This window comes from Epinephelus moara, chromosome 3, assembly GCF_006386435.1.
Source record: "Epinephelus moara isolate mb chromosome 3, YSFRI_EMoa_1.0, whole genome shotgun sequence".
Classification (NCBI taxonomy): domain Eukaryota; kingdom Metazoa; phylum Chordata; class Actinopteri; order Perciformes; family Serranidae; genus Epinephelus; species Epinephelus moara.
Genome location: NC_065508.1, coordinates 21,391,379 through 21,411,647, shown reverse-complemented (window position 1 = coordinate 21,411,647; position 20,269 = coordinate 21,391,379). Strand labels below are relative to the sequence as shown.

The window sequence follows — 20,269 nt, the reverse complement described above, 5'->3', positions numbered from 1 at the left end:
CCAGCACTTTTAGGTATTTTATCTCTATATATTTTTGATATTGAACAGCTAACACTATAATTTGACATGTGATTTCAATTATTCCACCTTCCATTTGGCATTCGTCCGACAATTATTGAGACGTCCAATTAAATGTCCCACTCACTGTCCCTTTAAACCACTCGGCTGTCCTGCGCAGTCTGGGACGGCCCCGCTTACTGCGCATGCGCCGGAAGTTGCTGCCGCAGACAGCAGCAGCAGCAGTGATTCGGCAGCGCAGGGCAACGGGAGAAAATCTGTCCGTTTTAAACCATGGCGACGCACTAAACGATGCCTTTCGCAGAGGTAAACGGAGAGTAAGTAGCTCTGTCTTGATAACAACGCCCGCTGCCCGATACCGTGTGTGACATCCTCTGAGAAATGTGGCGTAAATCTGAGGAAAGCTTGAGGAGGCAACAATGGGACTGTGTATGTTTCAGACTGGATGGCTAGGTTAGCTAGCCTGCCAGGAGCCTGGGCAGTCAGCTGGCACACTCACTGTACACTATTATGATGATGATGACTACAGGTGTGTCGTTGCGAAGGGGGATTTTGTGCAGGTTGTTGGCTGGTGGCAGTGTGTGCATGCTCTGCAGGTGTGTTATTTTGTATTTTGACAGCGGATATTGTGTGTATCTGAGAGAAATGTGCAGAAAACATGCAGGTTTGGAGCTACTGTACTGGTCCACTGTATTGTCTGTATATCTAGTGGAAATCTGCACTGCTGAAATGTCATTTTTAAGTGTAAATATATTTATTTAAGCACCAATTCTTGCGCAAAGCTGCTGATTAAACCTGGGCTTGTGTTGTTGAGCTGTTTTTGCATTATTACAACAAGCAGTGAGGATTAAGCAGCCTGCCAAACCATCATCATGCTTATGTCTTCATCATGCATGATATTTCTGTAATGATAAGTTGCTCTACTGGTAGAAACCAGCAGCGGGTGAAGTTGGAAGTGTGCTCATCTCATGCTGTTGAAAGTATAAAGTTGTCTCCCACTGCTTGTGTCCGATACTCATTAGTACATGCATGCGTATATCCAAATTTAGTCTTCACACTGTGATACAGATGTGGTGCACGCTCCCTCCTCGCCAGCAGCGCGTCTGCAAATAGCACCGGCAGAGGAAAAGTGTTTCCACCTGCAAAGGCAAGTGTTAAAGGTGATAACAAAAGGTTGACGTCACCGGGCTCGTCCTGATCCTGCCGCACAACCTCGACCACTGAGGAGGAGGAGTGCAGGAGGAGTAGTTTCAGAGGAGGAGAGCAGCTTTTTTTATGTTGCCATGATGATTCGTGTCTGGAAGGAAAGAGGTTTATCTCTGATCAGATTTCGGGTAACCTAAGGGCACACTTAACTAATGGGATCCTATCGATGTTTCTCCCCCCTCCGAGCCTGATCTTTACACGGCGGAATGTTAATGTTGCCACAGCCTGTCCGTGTTGTCTTTGGCTGCTCTGGCTTTTATTGTTGTAGTCGGTCTATAATGTCATGGAGCTTTGACGGATATGATTATAAAACACCCGCAGTAAAGCAACACTCCTGTGACTGACTGGACTATGGAAGTGATCGGGTTTACTCTGCTGTAGATGGTAAGATGATAAAACTGGAATGTCGAGAGATAAAAACTGTTTGCATGACGAGCCTGAAGTTTAATAAATCTGTTATCTTTACCATAACAGAGGTGAGACTGTAATGACAGCAGGGAGGATGTGCTCAGTGATATCCTGACTCAAACAACAGCCTAGCATTACTCCCCCAAAAGTGCAGTTTTGCAATGTAGCTTTCTTCCTCTTACATTTTCCAAAGAGCAGATAATTAAATTTCAGCAGACCTTGTTGTCTGGGAAACTCGGGCCCCTAGACTCCCTGCAATTATCGCGAACCCTTTTTGCATTTGGGTGCTATGTTTCCCAGCACAATGAAGATTAATTAGGTCTTAAAAACAAATGACTGTACGGCCTCTCCCCATCTGCAAAACGCAGCTCGACTCTAATGACAGCAATCTGACAGTTACGCAGAAGGATGAGAGTAAAATGCTGCAAAGATACTAAGAGATATCGTGATGCAAAGGCTAAGAGTACACAGAAAGCCATTATTGTCATTGTACAGTATACAACAAAATGAGGAAATTAGGATCAGTGCAATAAAAACACACATAACAAAAACTGCTTCAACAAATATCCACAGCCAACAGCACAGGTTCTAAAATGATAAGTAAATTAACTAAACTGCACTAAAAAGAAAGTATTTATTGCACTAGAATAAATGTATTAATTGCACTAGAATAAGAGTATTTATTACACGTGAATTAATGTAACTATTGCTCATGATCCGGTAGGTTTGCACTTGAAAGACAGTCATTATCAACATATATACTATCTTAAAAATATAGAGATTAACTATTTTACAGCTTGCACTAAAATTGAATGTGTCACTTTGATTCCTGTATGCGCTTTTGAATGTATTAAATTAAAAATATCTGTACCACTTTAATCAAAGGGTAAATTGTTATTTTTCAACCTGGACCCTCTTATTCCACATTTTTTATGTCTAAGTGACTCATGGGAACAATAATTTTGAAACTGGTCCAGTATTGAGAGAGACCGCTGCAGCCACAGCTTCGAAACAGGCTGCAATGCAACCACTTTGAGCATGTTTTTATGGTCGATTTATGTCCTTGCGCCACTGACAGGCTCAGATTGTCTGGCAACATTAACCTTTTGGGTGGTTTGTTTGTTGTGGTGACCAAGACTGGTTCAAGGAGAAGTCTCGTTCTGTAATCTTGTGCGGGGTGACTTGTTGGAGGAAAAACAACAGTGGAAACGTTGGCGAGAGCTTGACGAAGGAGTGCGGGTAAGAGTTTGTTGTGTTGGAGTACAGAAGCATCTCTTAGGGTTTCAGATTTCAGAACAAGACTTCACCTTGAACAAGACTTGGTTACACACATGAACAAACAAAGTGGACCAGCGAAAGGTAAAAGCGAACAAGTTGGTGATTGTTGGAATTGTGGAAAGACAAGATGGTTTTTGTGAGTTTTATTTTGTGTCTGTCGACTTCGAACAAAGTGTCTATTACGATGATAATATCACTGTTTGTTTAAATGGAGTCTGGTGGGTTTGGTGATTGAGATTTTGGGGCTGTTTCTGGTTAAACAAAAAGGATCTTACTCCTTAACAGAATGATCTCTCTCTGTAGGGATCCTTTCCATAATGATATCAGACACTTAAAATAACAATCTGAGCCTGTCAGTGACAAAAAATGAGCACTTTAGTGGACGTACATTGACGGTGCACAGTGGTTACATTGCAGCCTGTTTCACCACTGCAGCTGCTCTCTCCTTACACTGGACCAATTTTAAAAATTGTTGTCTTTATTGGTCACGTAGACACAAAAACGTGATAAAATGTGTTCCAGGTTCCAAAAAACCAAACTTACCCCTTACCTGTTTGTTATTTTATATAAAGTTTGTTCTGTATTGTTGGGTTACAATGCTTCTGTGGCATTATTTTCAAATTTTATGCAGCTCTTTTTAATACAGGCCAAAGAAAAAGCTTTTATTACTATTCAGTGAAGACACATTGGGTCAGTAGGATTACTGAGATGCAGATCTGGTGCGATGTACAGAACTGGTACAAATCATTTGCCGTAGCCACGCAAGTCAAAAACAAATGCCTACATGCCAAAAACAAAAGTTTCCCTTTAAGTCTGAGGATTATTTGTGTGTTTGCTCTCACTTTTAACGGCAGCAGATAAGGCTGAATGTCAGGAGCACCTGGTTCATTTGTTCATGTCGCGCCGGTCAGCAGCTTTGTAGAAAATTACAGCCCTCCGCCAAATTGAAACACCACTTGAATGCATGTGTTAATTAGATCTCTGCGTGGCTTTTCAAAGTGTCTCTCCTCCTCAGCCCGTGAGTCATGTGCTGACTCTTTGACCTGTCACCCTGCAAACCCAGAGTCTTTGCTGAGGGCGAACTGACAAGAAAGCAAGTTGTTTTTTTCCAGCCGACCACTGACAAATATATTGGGACTTATTGATTTACATTGTGGGCAGAGGAGGGTAATTTCCTCTAAAATACTTGCGTATCATCTTGGCTGCTGTAGCCTCTCCGTCTGCAGCTGCCTGTAGACGAGGTTAAACTATTGCAGAAAAAAAATATTGCAGAGAATATACACACCTACGTATTTAAGCTTAGTTGGGTGGACGCTTTAGAGTAGTGAGTAGAGTTCAGTGTGAATATAAAATGCACACCCCCACAGTTTTCTAGATACTAACCTCACTGTATCAAACTTTCTTCTTGTAAGAGCAGATATTAGGGAGTGATGATCAATCATCCGGAGCACCTTACACAGTCCCGGATGTTTCGTGTTGCGGTCCATGTGACGGCCAAACGATCCCAACATTAGGCTCGTCTCAGACGGCACTAATAAGAGCATAACATCAAAGCTTTATTTCTTGGAGACTTAAGAGCAAGACTATGAATAACAGATCACAAGGTACAAAGAGTGAACCACAGAGCAGATTTTATGTTTCAGCTGTTGTTGGGATTCACAGGGAGCTCATTAAAATACATTGATTAGTAACAGTCCCGATTCTGTGATTGTTGACTGTGAAATGGCTCAACTAACCCAGCTTTTTTTTGATGCAATGATTTTCAGTGCTGGAATGAGCCACTTGGCTGATGCTCGTTTTGGTTTATTCAAAGCCAGCCATTTGATGTAGCGTTTTAGAGACAGTACTTGAATTGGAAATGTGTAACAGTGTGCTCCTCTCGCTGCGATACATTTGTTCCTTTCATATTCCAGCAGGGGCCTGTGTATGTTAAATCTCTTGCAGGTGTTGTCTGTGAATTTTATGTGCAAGGCATATTTTTATTTTCCTCACCCCGGTAGTTTTAGATGAGCAGCATTTGTGGATCCATTTGCTAAATGAGGCTGACCCCCATGTCCCAGACTGCAGGGCAGAGATTTCCCAGGTACCAGTGATTTTACAGCCGGCTCCACCTTTCAGTCCTCCAGTGACCGGGGCAGCTGTCAGCCCATACTCAGCCACCCACCACTTGGAGGGACTCTCTGTGAGGCCACCCAGTGTCCTCACAGCTGTATGAAGCCCCCTTCCCACTGCACAAAAAACCCACTAACACCCGCTAACATCTGGCTTTTTAATGTAATGGGACAGGCTACAATCTGCATTCACGGGGGTCAAATGACTCTGCCAGGGTATTTATCTGCTCCATCTCCGATCGGCTTCAATCGGCAGTGATGGAAATGCAACACCCGAGGGGACGCGCTAATTTTAGCCCATTTACTGGCGAGATGCAATGACAGGCGGCCACAAAACACCATCTGACTCCGCCCAAGCAGCACCTGAACATGGCTTCAAATTAGTCAGCACCAAGTTTGAAAGAAAGACGAAATAAGTAACAGATATTAAAAAGATGTAACCACTGTAATGTTTTCATTGACCTCCATGCTGCTTTCTACTGTTTACTAACCTGGGGCATGTTCAGTGTAAAAATGGTGGGCATTGCTTTGGTGTTGGGGTTTTTGACATGTTTCTTTGAAACGGTGTGCAACGGGCTTTGAGGTACGTTTTCTATCATTTGTTGGGGCTGTCAGACGTGTGACCCAATCAGCAGTGACGTGTATATATATAAACCAAATTTTGGTGGCTCTTTACTTATTGTACGTACAGTTTTTGTTTTTATTTACTGAATTGAATTAAACCATGCCGTATTAAAAGGCAATGCCCATACGCCCCATTGTTTTCCTTAAAATTAACGTAAAGGCAGAACGTAGCCCTCTTTTCCTGACGTTGAATGCGACACACTAGAAAAAGAAACAAACACACAGAAAGGCACACTCTTGTACCCCTCTGCTGCAGATGTGTGTACATGGCTCAGTCTGTTGGCAATGGGAAAGGGGTCTATTGCTTTTTGTTAGCAGGTTTTCCTGTGTTACACGCGCTGATTTTGGTGGAAAAGGTATGAGTCTGTTTTCAGACAGAGCACGAATGTTTGGAAGCACTTGTGTGAAAGTCAGGAGACCCAGTGTGAGAGGGTCAAACGCAGGTCAGGCTGGGAGTAAAAAACTGCAGCCACATGATACATCCAGATCAGGTGTTTGGGACATCACGGGCAACTTCTGGATACCTCTGAGAACAAGGGACCGACCTGCAGGGCTCAGGCTGCGGGTCAGCTGTTACATGGAATTTAGCGGTTGTTTTATGTCGTGCCAAATGACTACAAGCAATAGGCTTGATTCGAGGACCCACTTTGTTTGCTACATTTTTGTGTTCCTTTTTATTTTTTTGCAGGGATTTGCATGTTAGCTGGCAGGTCCAATTAGGTCAAAAAAGCCCTGCTCTTGCTGGGTAGTTTGCGTAATCAGCAAACCCGAGGCTTCAAGCCAGGGAGTGCTGCAACCTGACGTTACAAACACCAAGACCAAAGGGCTTTCTGAGAATTGTTGTGTCTTCAGCTGGAGGGCAATCGGAGGAAGAATCTAAGTCTCCCTGGGTGACAGTCACTGCAAAAACAGCAGCAGGAGGAACAAGGCTTGGTTTAGGACAGCGTCTGTCTGATCAGGCTTGTCAGGCGGCGCTGGAGACGACAGGGTTGTTTATCCACCTCCATCTCGCAGGAACAGCAGAAGAGCAGATACTGTTATCTGTTTATGGCACAAGATAAGGTCGCTTCAATCGGATCACTGACCCTCCACTGCCATTCTCCACCCCCCAACACCAACCCCTCTGTAATAAGAGGGTTGCCAAGCGAGTCCCATATCACTCTTAAGTAATCCTAATAGATGCCATTAGCATGTCCGTGGTTATTGCTGCAGTTTTCCAACAGCCATGCCAACTGTACATATCAGGGCATCATTAGCCGCCACCAGAGAGGCTCAGAGTCTGACCCGGTCTGCGGGGTCAGAAAGAATGCCACAACAAAGCACCAGCAAAGCTGTAGGGGATATCAAGTGGAGGGGATAGAGGGAGAGTGAGCTCAAAGTGTCATAGTTGGCGCAGACATTAGATAAGGCTAAGCTACCAGAGGATTATGGAGGGAGGAGATGTAAAATGCTGTCGGCTAATTGGGCTTTATTTTTAATATTTCAGAGGGTTCATTAGAGACTAAATTGGTGGTGGATTTCAGCTCCGGCTGTAGTCTTAGTCTTTTTGGAACAAGCCTCACAACCTGAATAATACCACATCATTTTTACCATCGAATACAGGGTGTCGTGTGTTTTAGAGGAATGCTACTTTCAATCACCAGAATCTGAGTTACCGTCTTTGCGGTAGGCTATTTGTCCTGCCCCTCCTCCACTGTGACCGGACGGCTGGGTTAAAAAATGACAGTGATGAGCGGTTGCTGCGTTTTACTAAAGTTGACCATTTTGCAACTTTTGGCAACCAGAAAAAAAGAAGCCACACGTGCAGCGCTCAGTGCAGAATAACCGCACAGTGCTTCGCCACGCAGAGTTTGTAGCATCGTGTAAATACACTGTGCTCTCATTTCAATGAACTAACACAATATGTCCGCCTCAGGTAAAAAAGGTAGAGCTGTCATTGCAGCCACAGTCAACAGCGTCTTCCAAGTGTTGTTCTTCTGGCTGGTAGGCGTTTTTCTTCTTTGACACTTTACAGCAGACTACAATACCTGTACCTGTCAGGTATGAAAGAACTGCATCCCTGGTATCTACTGCACTAAAGAAAAATGAGTACTGATGCAGTTTCAGAATTTTGACATCAATTTGGTACAGAAGTATCGCCTCTCGTGTCATCCCTACTTTTAGCGCTGATCTTTGTGGACTGTTTTTGCAATGAGGCTCATTTGCATAGAAAGGGGCTGATTTTGCGCCAAATGTATGCTTGTTACCTAATTTAAATATGTGCAAATGGCACAGGAGCACAGAGATGCTGTTTGTTTAGCCGGGGAGTTTTGGGTGCATTTCACCATCTGTGCACTGAGACGTAAAGTTTCTTTCTGTCTCGTTTGTGCAGATTTAGAGGCTGCGAAAGCTGCGCAACCCTTTTGTGAATTTGCCCCTGAAAGTCATATATTTGAGGAAGGGCTTGGCGATATGGAGAAAATCAAATAGAACAATATTTTTGACCAAATTCCTTAATACTGATATCACGACCATGTTGCAGGGTTGACTATTGATGCTTTCACCAATTATTTGCACAAGATTTTTGCTAATAATCATCAGCGATGTGAATATAAAGACTAAGTGGATAGATACAATTAATAGAACAACTAGGACAGTCTGGTAAATTCAGAAAATTACATAACTGTACTGTAGTGTAGCCTATAACACCTAGAAAATACAATATGATGAGATTCAAAATCTAAGATGGTATCTCGTCTCATATCATGATATTAATATTGTTTCAACATATTGCCCAGCCGTAGTGCAAATAGCACAGGAGCACCAAGACACTATTTGCTTTTCAGCACAGTTAGGTTAGGTTAGTTAGATGCTGTGCAATCCTTTTGTGAATTTTCCATTAAAGTTATGTATTCAAAGTATTTAAAATCCCAGTTTTTTATTTTCTTGCTAAGAGAGAAGCTGTGTAATAAACAAAATAGTGTTTTTTGCTCTTTGTAACCTTTGAAAAGACACGATAACCTGAAGGATGGAGTCAAGGGTGTCATATAGTTATATTCTCCAAAATGACAAAGCAGTGAATGAATCTGCAGCCCAGACAAAGCAGTCCATGCTCGGAGGCTCGGTTTGTTAAGAGCTTTGCTGGGGAGGGACCGAGGCTGAGGCGAGCGGTCAGTGCACGGCACTTTGCCATGACCCTTCCTCAGTTTATCATCGCTTGCACCACATCTCCAGGCCTCAGTGTGTGGGTGTGTTTTCTCTGTGTGCGTGCAGTGTACTGGAGATCGAGCGGCGCTTAGAATGGGGCCCTTCATAACCTCTTAACCCTCTGGTCCTGTTTGCAGCCATTGTTGGCCACAGTGAATGGTATCTCCGTGCCTTGAAAAGTAACCAGATGACATTCTTCCTGTTGTTCAAAAGGGCCCGGGGTTGTGTTGTGAAAAGCGGCTGAAAGGATAGGCGAAGACTGTGACCTTCAGAGGCTAATCTCTGGCATGTCATTCGGTGCCTGTTTGAATCAAATGCAGACCTTTCTCCCTGATAGCAAGTCAAACAAGGCAGAAATTCCTATTAGACTTTCAACAGTTACACTCCAAAAACAGTCGAGTTAGTTTTTTATCGAACCTTCACTAGAAAGGAACCAGAGGGTGTTTTGTAACAGCTGAACTGAATCTTTATTCCAGACAGGCAGTGTGTCTGACACCTACATTGTCCAAACAGTCTCTCCAGCCTGTGACTGAGCCCTCTGTACACAGACCTGTGGCATCAGCAGCCCCTCTGTACCGCATGCTGAAATACCGCCGCTGCTGTGAAAGCAGTAGGGATGAATTGCACTTAGTGAGACAGTAAACATCAGCGTGGCTCTCAAACTAGCTTACGTTGTTTATGTCTCCTCCTCTCTGGTGTATTTGCTGTCTTCAGCTGGCTGCATTTCCTGGAATGTGCAGAGATGCAGTTGTCGCCCTGCGGGGGGGATGTTGGCTGTAATCACAGTTCATAGTTCAACTCTGTAGTTGGACTCAGCTGAGCAGCAATCGCACAGAGGTTGCGTTATTCTCCTGAACTACAGGACACACGCTTGACATGACAGTTTTTGTGCATTGGGATTATATTAACATGATTTTTTATTAGTTAAGATTGTTGGTCACCAATAGTACTTTTTTGTTCTTTGTAAAAAAAAAAGTGCTTCACTGTCGGAAAGATGATCTTTTCATAAATCTAGGCTGTCTATGTCGCAGAAAGACGCAAAAACTTTTGACATTGGTGCTGCATGAACAGAGAAAATAGAGAAAAGAGGTTGTGACATTCACTTTTTCTCAAGAAGCAGAAAACCGATAACTTCCAAAATGCACTGTAGAGCCCTGCGCAGATTTCTGACCATTGCCGCCCATTCATGCAGTTTGCATGTTTGCTCCTGCCTGCAATCGCAGCCCTCGTTCATCACATTTGTGTCATGCTTGTAGGTAAACGACACTCCAGAAATGGTTAGTGTTCCTTGTTTTATCATCTTTCATAGAATGGGCACAGCATTTGCACCAGCTGACTTCCACTAGCTGAGCAGGCTAACCTCCAGGTTAGCCCTATGCTAACTTGAATGGGGATAAAAACTTCCGAATCCGAATTTTATCAGACCGAAATGTTCAAATTCTAAAAGTGAAACAAGTCGCCTTGCAGGTGTTGTGATGCTCAAAATGATTTGTCCACCGTTTTACAGCCGTAACAGTAGCAACAGAGGCTACGGCTGAATCTGTAACGTGAGCACAAGTTTAACTAACGTGGTTTGTTTTTTGACAGCCCACTCCCACCCACAGCAAAGTTAAATCTGCCTGCTCTGTGAGATTTGTGTTCAGTACAGCAGGATCTCAATCTCAGTGCAGTCTTCTTCTGCACTGCACTGGACCAATAAATGCTGCCGCTGGTGCGTGACGTAATGCGAGTTGCTTGTCCAAAAAAAGAGTATGGTGGCTAGCTGGTAATAATGATCTCGTATAACATTTAAACAGAAAGCTAAAATATGTTTCTGAAAACATTTAAGGGAGAAATATGCAGCACAGTAACAGTGTGGTTTATATTTGCCTCCCCTTTTACACTGCCTGTTCAAGGTGAAAATTTTGCACTGTTATTCTGCCTCACTGTTCTTTATAAAAGGTACGATTGTACAATGGGGATCACGATATGTGTGTAACCCAACAGCCGGAGATTTAAAAAGCAGCTAGCAGCAGTTAGCAGTTAACTCAAAGATGGACAACAGAACATGTCCGCAAATTTGGGGGCTCCTCACCCACAGAGCAGAGGATGGGACCAGCTGCCCTATAACAGGGACAGTAAATTACCGTTTATTGCCATGTTATGCCATTGTTGTGGTTTAGAAAGTGCTGCCTAATGTGTATATGTCACCATAGAGGCTGATGCTGTTGTGTTACATATCACGCCTATCACACCTCTTTTGTTTCCGGAACGCGGGCATGCTGTCTGAAATCACCTACTGGGGCGGCATGATGCTGGGTTGCTTGGTTATGTGTAAAAAAAGCAAAGGCAGCATAATAAAGGGACCTGGTAGCAGCCCTATTGCACGATCTATGTGCAAAAATGGCTTTTGACAGCAACAGTGCAAGAGCCAGTGACATGTGTAATGCGGTGGATTCTTGCTGGCAAGTGAGCAGAAAGATCTGGGCGCTGGTAAGATGGAGGGAAGTTTAACACAGTTCATTTACACATACCAACATTGTTATGATACAAAGCTGGTTTAAAATCTGCAAAGTATCCCTTTAAACGTGGTTATTTAAACTTTGAACCATTCTGCCAGCACTTGAAAATTAACAGCCTTCACAGAATAATAGTGTTGCTACGTAGTTGTAAAGTTTTATCTACCATCGTGACTCTCAAACCCCCTTATCCAGATGCTTTTAGTCTACAGAGTCTTTACCATTAATGTGTTGAAGGGGATTTGCTTTTCACCACGTTAGAATACACTTCACTGGCATTGAGCTGTCTTTGTGCCGGTCTAAATGATCTCTGAGAGCAGGTCTTTGGGTGAAAATGTTTTCTTCCTGTGTAACGTGAATAGCACTCCTGCTTCCTGTGTTGCCACCTGTATGGGGTTAAGACCGGGGTCAGACCTCTTGCAGGAGTCTGTTGTCTGGGGCCCCTTTTTCCAGGAGCTGACATGAGAAAGAAAAGCTGTCAGGTTTTTAGGGCCTCTTTTTGTCACACATCCTTCAACGATAAATGATTGGCATATCTCCCGCCATTTCCCCCTTTTGTTTGACTTGGAGAGCATATAATGAAATTGACCATTCTGTGTGACGTGTTTGCAGCCGTCTTAAAAAAAGGCAAGGTTGTTTACAAAGGAAGCATTGAATTAGAAAAGGAAAATGTCAACTTTTATCATACTACCGCACAACCATTTTTGCATTAGTGGGAGAATATCCCCTGAAGTAGTGTAACATCCGCAGAATGTGATTGAGATAGAGAGGGAGACGGGGTGGGGGCAGAGGAAGAAGGCTGGGCCACAGTTTGAAAGGCATACTTGAAAAGTGCTCGTGTGTAAAGAGTCCTGAGGCAGGTCGTGTTGCTGTGTGACAGAGATGCATTCGTCTTGCTGTGTATCTGACGTCCCAGGGTCTCATTGCGAGGGTTTGCCTGCGCTGCGTGTCGGCTTTCTGTAATTAATAGCCAGTAGCCCCCTCACCCCATCAAGGGACCAGGTGCTGCTTAGATCTGCTTTGGCATGGAAAGACAGCAGATACGCTGGTGGTGGGTTTCACTGTTATTAGGATAAAACTCACAGATGTCACCAACGTCTCTCTGCATCTCAGCTGACTGTGTGGTTCTCAACTGTGAGGAGAAAGAAAATGTTGGCATTGTGCGTTTCTGCAAACCACAGATACGTTATATTTGTACATTTCATAGGTATCATATCGATGTTTCTAAAGCGACGTGGCATATAAGCTGACTTTGACTTTGGGAGGCTGAGGGGATGGTGGATGGCAGCTGTTCGAGAACAACAAACAACAAAACCAGTTGTTCTTCAGCAAATTATGGCTGCATTTCCAGCCGCACTTAAGGCACTTCAGTGTGTTTCCATCAGGGATTGTGCTACAAAAACATACTGTTCTTTACCGAGACATCACTGCATTTCCCATGACTTCTTAGCCACCGATCATGGGTGTTGTTAAGCAATTCGTTGCTGTGTTTCCACTCAGGATAGTGTTATGTTTTTGACAGACATTGCTGCGTTTCCTGCTTGGATAATGCCACATTAAGCGGTTGTTTTTTCCAGACATCACTGCGTTTCCACCGCGGATAGTGCCACAAAAAGTAACTGATTTTTACAGAAACATCGCTGCATTTCTTCATGACTTTTTAGCCACCAAACTTTGGTGTTTTTTAAGCGACCCGTTGTTGCATTTCTATTGGGGATAATGTGCTGTTAAGTGGTTGTTTTTTACCGAGACATCACTGCATTTCCTGCCAGGATTGTGCCAAGAAAAGTGGTTGTTTTTTACTGAGACATTACTGTGTATCCTGCTGGGATAGTGCCACAGAAGCATTTTTTTTTTTTTTTACCAAAACATTGCTGCGGTTCCAGCCAGGATAGTGCCACCAAAAGCAGTTGTTTTTTGTAGAGACATTGCTGTGTTTCATGCCGGCATAGTGCCACGTTAAGCAGTTGTTATTTACCAAGACATCACTATGTATCCTGCCGGCATTGTGCCACGTTAAGCGGTTGGGTTTTTTTTTTTACCAAAACATTACTGCGTTTGCAGCCAGGATCATGCCACCAAATGCAGTTATTTTTACAGAGACATTGCTGTGCTTCCTGCTGGGATAGTGCTACGAAAAGCAGTTGTGTTTTTATAGAGACATTACTACGTATTCTGCCGGCATTGTACCACATTAAGTTGTTATTTCTCAGCGAGACATTACTGCATTTCCTGCCGGGATTGTGCCACGAAAAGTGGTTGTTTTTTACTGAGGCTGTGATTCCACCAGACTGTGCGACTACATATAAAATCGCGAAACAAAAAGATGTTTCATCATAACGGTGAATTTTAATGCTGATAGATCGCTTGTTGGTGAAAGATGTGGCTCATTTAGTCTACTTTGTGTCAAGCACCATTGTGCACTCATGTCCTGTGCTGTTTAGCAGGGCTCGCGGCCCTGACAGATTGCCATCCCGATGGGGAGATTTACCCAGCCAGCACTGCCAATGGCACTGACACCATCATTAGGCTTTGATCAGCTGCAGTCTGCAAGGGGAAGAAGAGAGAGTAATATTCTTGATCTAATTACTAGGAGACATTTCAGGCAGTGTAATGTGTGATTTAACCTCTTGTCAGAGGCTATAAAAGGAAGCTGGGTTAATCTTCCTGGCAACCTCTTTTCCACGCAGGGGAGAGTGCCTTTAAATTCCCTTTTCCCATGAAGCTGGTAAAACCCAGCATGGCAGTGCGGTATGCTGAAACACCGCAGCTGACTTTCTACTTGAAATCTCTCAAGGCAAGAGTTCTGTGACCTTTGAATGTTAGCAACAGCTGGTTCACAGGAACTCATGTGCATTTGGAGAATTGCAAGTAGAACAAAAAAGCTGTCCTTTTGACTTCTGTATGCTTCCTCCAAATGGATTGTTTTGCAGCCTCCTTTGTTTCTCTCTCTCTTTCTCTCTCTCTCGTTCTTTCTCTTTTTCTTTCTCTCCCTCACCATCACCACCCACACACTGCAGCATGATGAGTGCAGGAGATTTGATTGAACAAATAGATTGTAAGTGCAATCGAGGGGTTTGGGTTAATCAAGCCAAACATAGTTAAACAATTCTTTGGACATGAAGGGATTAGTCTTGCCTGCGTTGAGCTCATTGGAGTCCATTCTCCCCAGCGCTGGCCTGGCTTTTAGGGCCAAGGGCCACGGCCTCTCTGGCTCCATGGAGAACCACACACGCACCCCTCAGCATGCTCCATTGCCTCTGAATGCCCCACCACTCTCCTCTCCCTTTGTTACCGAGCACAATTGGAATGATGGATTAGCAAATTAAATGCAGACCTTTCTATTCATGGCCACCCTTTGCTAAAAGTCTCATTCACTGGATCTATCAGTTTAAAATGGTTACCAGGTTCACTGTATGTCCTTTCATTCCTGCAGAAAAGTGTCTTTTACTCTTAAAGGGACAGCTCACCCTAAAATCATTTTTCTTTTTATCTGTAGTGCTGTTTATCAGTCTAGATTGTTTTGGAGGGAGTTGCCAAGTGTTGGAGATATCCGGCACAGAGATGTCTGCCTTCTCTATGGTATAATAGAACTAGATGGAACTCAGCTTATGTTGCTCAAAATTCCAAACACATACATGTGAAAAAACTCAATGTCGCTTTCTAGAAATCATGACCGGGTCACAATCCACAGACCTAGTTGTGAGCAGTTTCATGTAGGAACTATTTTATCTCTACCGACCTACACCTAGCTTAAATGCATTCTTAAAAACCAGCTCTCAAACAACTTTCCCTAGATAAAGACTCTCAGTATCTTGTTTTTACAGGATGACTTCCTGTACATTTTCTCACCCTTTTATTCTGAGTGCTGATCGCGCTGATAGGAAGTGGCCCTGATGTGATGATGTGTTGGCTCAGTGCACAGCTGCAGCAGGCCGAGCCGCCTCTAAATTACCTGAGAGCAGAGCACTGACCTGCCTGACCCACGCTCCCTTTTACAAACCCATGATTCACTTTGTGGGCCTTTTTACTTCTTCAGATACCATCATAATTTTTTCCCCAGGTGGAATTTATTATTTTCAATTGATATTCTCACTAATAGTAGCTGTATTTGGATTGCACCTTACTGTTATCTAGCTTTTATTCTTACTGTTATGTTGTTTTAGTCTTTTGTGTATTTGCACTCTTTGTATCCACACTCATCCAACTTTGTTTTGCAGCTGCTGCATAGCAGTTTCCCCCGGGATCTTATCTTATTTTAGCTACTATGAAGTTTACTTTTATTTGTTCTATATGATTTACTACATTGTCTCACCGGTCACGGATGAACATTCACAGCATCTCTGCTACACGGTGGTTCATTATTTGATTAGTTCATCAACAAAAAATACTGGCAACTATTTTACTAATTGATTATTAATTCAAGTACTTTATATCTTTTTACTGTTGTCAGCTGTAACTTAAGTGAGGTATGGTCAATATATCAATTTATCTTCTAACGTTGATCATTTTAATCATATGGCAATGGCAGTGTTTTCTTAACAGTGTGATTTGTTATGTCTAGATTAACAATGACTTTCTTCATTTTGTTCCAAAAATAAACCCTAAAAAAGTGGTATTAGTTATTCTTTCTATCATCACACAGTCCAACGTAGCCAACCTGACATGTGGTTATTAATAAAGAAGGAGAATTTGTGATGGATTTTCATATCAGAGGAATTTCTGTCGGTCAGTGTTAGATTACTTTTTTGTTGACCAGCCCTATCACAGCCCAGTTGCCAGAAGGAAAATGTTGGCATTGTACATTTAAACAAACCACAGACACGTTATATTTGTACATTTTATGTGAATCATATCAATGTTTGTAAAGTGACGCAGTATATGAGCCGAGTTTGTCATCGGGAGGTGGAGGCGATGGTGGATGACAACTGTTCGACACCAGCAAACAAAACTGCAAGTCATCGCTGCAGCGCATTTTTAGTTTAGTCACCAATTATGTTTTTTCATAAGCCGTTGCTGTGTTTCCAGATATTGCCATGTTAAGCGGTTTATTTTTTTACAGAGACATTGCTCCATTTCCTTCTGGAATAGTGCCACAATAGTTTTTTTAAGCAAGTAAGTCTTATTTAGCATTTACCTTTTAGCCACCAAACATGACTATTTATTTAAGTGGCCCATCTGCATTTCCCACTGGAATAGTTCCACAAAAAGCAGTTGTGTTTTACAGAGACATCGGTGCATTTCCAGCTGGGACTGTGCCCCCAAAACAGGGTATTTTACGTCAAAACACGATCTTTTCCTAACCATAGCCAAGTGGTTTTTGTGCCAAACCTAACCACACGTTAAAACAGCGTTGTTGAAACCATAAAGATCCACTGCGTCAGCATTTCCCAAACCTCTTCTGGAGTGCCCGTTGTCCTGCATAGCACACAGATGATTCAAAGGATCAAATCGTTATGAACTCCTGAAGCAACTGACTCGCAACAGTACAGTTCACACCGAGAGACTGGCTCTTGCGAAACCGCTGTCGTTTCTACAGCAACTGGTATGTTACGACGTAACGTAAAGCTGAACAGCACAACAAACCCCAGAGGGCACAGGGATGCATCAGCAGAGCACTCAAGTCTTCTTGCACGCCACCGTCTGTGGTTAGATGCCCTAATGTTACCATTTATTTGCGTTGTATTACATTGTCTTTGAAATGACAGCGAATCTGCCGTGGCTTTAGCATTATGCCATGTTTACTACTGTGTGTGTGCAACAGCCACAGCGTGCACCCATGCGTACAGCCCACGTGGGTACCCAGCTGTACCAAAAAAACCCCCCCCAAAAAAAACCACAAGCTTGCAGCTGATTGGTTACAAGGTTCTAGATAGTCTGCGACGCATTGATTGAACAGGTTGAATCCCTTGCAACTACATGAGCCGACCTGAGCCGATATGCAACTGAGTCATTCAGACCACTGCGACTTTTCTCTGCAATGATCTAAAACCGTTTCGTTGCATCTGGAATCTTTGGTCTGAACTGGCCTTTAAACATGCAGGACCAGTGGTGCTCCAGGAGAGGTTTGGGAAATGCTGCACTACATAATAACGTACCAATACAATGTATCTGTGGTTTGCAGAAATGTACACGCCAACATTTATTCAGGCGATTGGGTTGATATTCTGCATCCGTGTTGTTTCAGTGCAGCCCAAGTTTAATTCTGTATTTGGAAGTTCAGTTTTTATGCCCAGGTTCCACTTTTTTGTCTGTTTCGCAGCAAGCAGATAACACAGGCCCCTGCTATCTATCTCTCCCCCCTCTCCTTGAATCCCTCCTCCAGTGCAGTGTGTGGGGGGAGTGTATTGCTGTGCTCTGTAGAGACCCCAATTAGCAGGACTAGCAGGCCTCCTGAAGGTCACTCCCTGAGCTTTTGGTGTGAGAACAGAGGAGGGCTGGGCCGGTCAGGAGCAGCTCTTCTGAGAGTGACGGGGCTGAGACTCTCAGCTGGACCCAGGAGTTTTCACACAATAACCACACTTCCTTAACAGCAACAGCAGTTTGCATATATTCTCCATTTTTGCATTGCTCAGTGTTGGCAAAAAGTGGCTCAGGGTTTTTCGCTAAAGGTCAAGTGTTCTCGGCAGACTGTCATAGTATACTGTGACCATATCTGAGAGATCCATTTGTCATTAGCTCCAAAGTCCCCTACTTCATCAGCTCGTGTCTGGTGTCTGCTATCTCGGCCTGATTGATGGCTCTGTCCTTATTGCAGGGAACGGGGGTCGATGGCAAAAAATTTGCTGCTGGGTGCATTAATGCTGTGCTCAATGGCATAGACCTTTGAGCATGCCTCATCAGTCTTGAATCATTGGACGGCCGCAGGAGATCTGTATGAGCAGGCGTGATGCAAGAAAGCAAGGGAGAGTGAGCGATAGGAAAAGGAGTTTTATCATCTGGCCTAACTCTATTACTCATATGACTCCATCTCACTGGTACAGGCCAGAAGAAGAGATTGAATATGTTGAGTTCACATTTATTTTGATACAAATCATGATTTCATCGAAGAATAAGTAGCCAAGATTACAAATCTAACCAGACATTCGATGCCAGCTTTCGGTACTTGATAGTTTTTGATACTCACTTAAATAAACTCATTTTGGTCTGTACCACCAAAAACTATTAAGGGTTCGATACGTAGCCATTTAATCTTAGTCCACCTAAACTGATTGACAAAACAAACTTTAACATCCTAACTTATCAGAATTCCTGTGCTAAAGATGCAAACAAAGCTGCTATTTTTTTAAGGGAAAATCTACTGGATCTTGTGCAAAAACCACATCTGTTCTAGTGCAATAATTACATTTATTCTAGTTCAATAATTCAATTTATTATAGGGCAATAATGATATTTATTCCAGTGCAATAATTATGTTTAATCCAGTGCAATAAATATATTTAATATAGTGTGATAATTACATTTATTCTACTTAAGTAATTACATTTCATCTAGTGCAATAGATACTCCAACTCTCATGAAAAAATGCATTCTTTTATTTAACTTATTGTAAAACCAATGTTGTGTCTTCTTCTGTCTTTTATTGCACCAATCAGGAGTATCGCTCCTCGTTTCGTTGTCTTCTGTTCAACAGTAATAAAGGCCCTATACATTCTAAATTAGTAATTTAAAAATAGTAAATAGTGCTGTGGATGTTGCGTGACATTTGCCTTGTTTGCTTTGGTATTTTAGTGACTGTTTTTGTGTATACTAAACCAGTGTAGGAGTAAAAATCCTGGTGCCATGACAACACCGGTACACACCAGCAGCATGTGTAGGCTCACAGTCAGACAGGCAGACAGACGGAGGGTCCTGCGAGCCTGGGAGGGCCAGATGTTCCCATACAGACACAGAGGTGAGATGTTTGCCATGCTGGGCCTGTGTTTGCCTGGCTCTCCACAGAGTCACCAGCTGGCTGCCCAGTGCCCCGAGCCAGTGTCTGCTGGGGGAAGAACTGGAGGCAGTGAGGCTCTCACATATACACAGGAGATGAAGGAGAGACCACAAATGTCTTGTGTGTCTCCACACAACCCTGTCTGGTGGAAAAAAGATCTCTTTTATTCCTCGGCTGGTCTGTAGGTGCGAGGGGGACTCGTTTGGTCTCGCTAGAGGCCAGACTGAATGTCAGAGCTGCCACGGAGGCGGCTGACCTTACCAACCTTGCATAGACACAGGATGGAGACAGATCAACTTTTATCGAACACGTATACAGCAGGGTTTGGAAGTCCGCATGTAGGCATTTGTTTTTGACTCGTGTGGCTGCAGCAGAATATTTTCAGTTCTGTACATCACACCAGACTGCATCTCAGTCATCCACTCTTTGAGATTTACCGAATGAGCCTCCATCAGATCATAAAGAAAGCTTTTTCTTTGGCCTGCTTTAAAAATATGTAATCTAACAATATCATATAAAACTATATAAAATAAAACACAGTTAAAGGGCAAGTTTGTAATTTTTCAACCTGGCTCCTATTTTCCATGTTTTTGAATCTGAGTGACTAAAGGGAGGAACAGTTCTTGAAATTGGTCCAGTATTGAGTGAGAGCACTGCAGGTGGCAGCCATGATACAGGCTGCGACGGTACGAGTCAGAAATGTTCGTACTGTCAATGTATGCCCACTAAACATGCTTGTTTTTTGCCACTGACAGGCTCAGATTGTTATTCTAAGTGTCTGACAGCATTATGGAAAGGATCCCTACAGAGATAAACCTTTTTGTTGGAGAGCAGGATCCATTTTGTTTAACCAAAAATAGCCCTGAAATTGCTATTGGCAAAACCACCAGACTTCATTTCAATGAACAGTAATTTTAGAGTGTACAGGTCAGAATATTTTCACATCAAAGTGGGTGAATTAAAGGTTTATTTCAACCAAACCAGAGTTGTCAATTGCTGGAACAGTG

At 43.1% G+C, this 20,269-nt stretch overlaps 1 protein-coding gene across 3 annotated transcripts in view; it reads left to right on the top strand.

The window, feature by feature from the left end:
* Nucleotides 1–220: 220 nt before the first annotated feature.
* The window catches only part of fam222ba (family with sequence similarity 222 member Ba), a 48,858-nt gene continuing 28,809 nt past the window's right edge, over nucleotides 221–20,269 (top strand). Inside the window, exon 1 of one of the 3 annotated variants that reach the window (XM_050035162.1) lies at nucleotides 221–335. The gene's annotated coding sequence lies outside the window, so the exon portion shown is untranslated. Of the gene's footprint in view, nucleotides 336–401; nucleotides 1,609–20,269 lie in introns of those variants that run through there. The other 2 variants (XM_050035169.1, XM_050035158.1) reach the window with 2 other exon arrangements.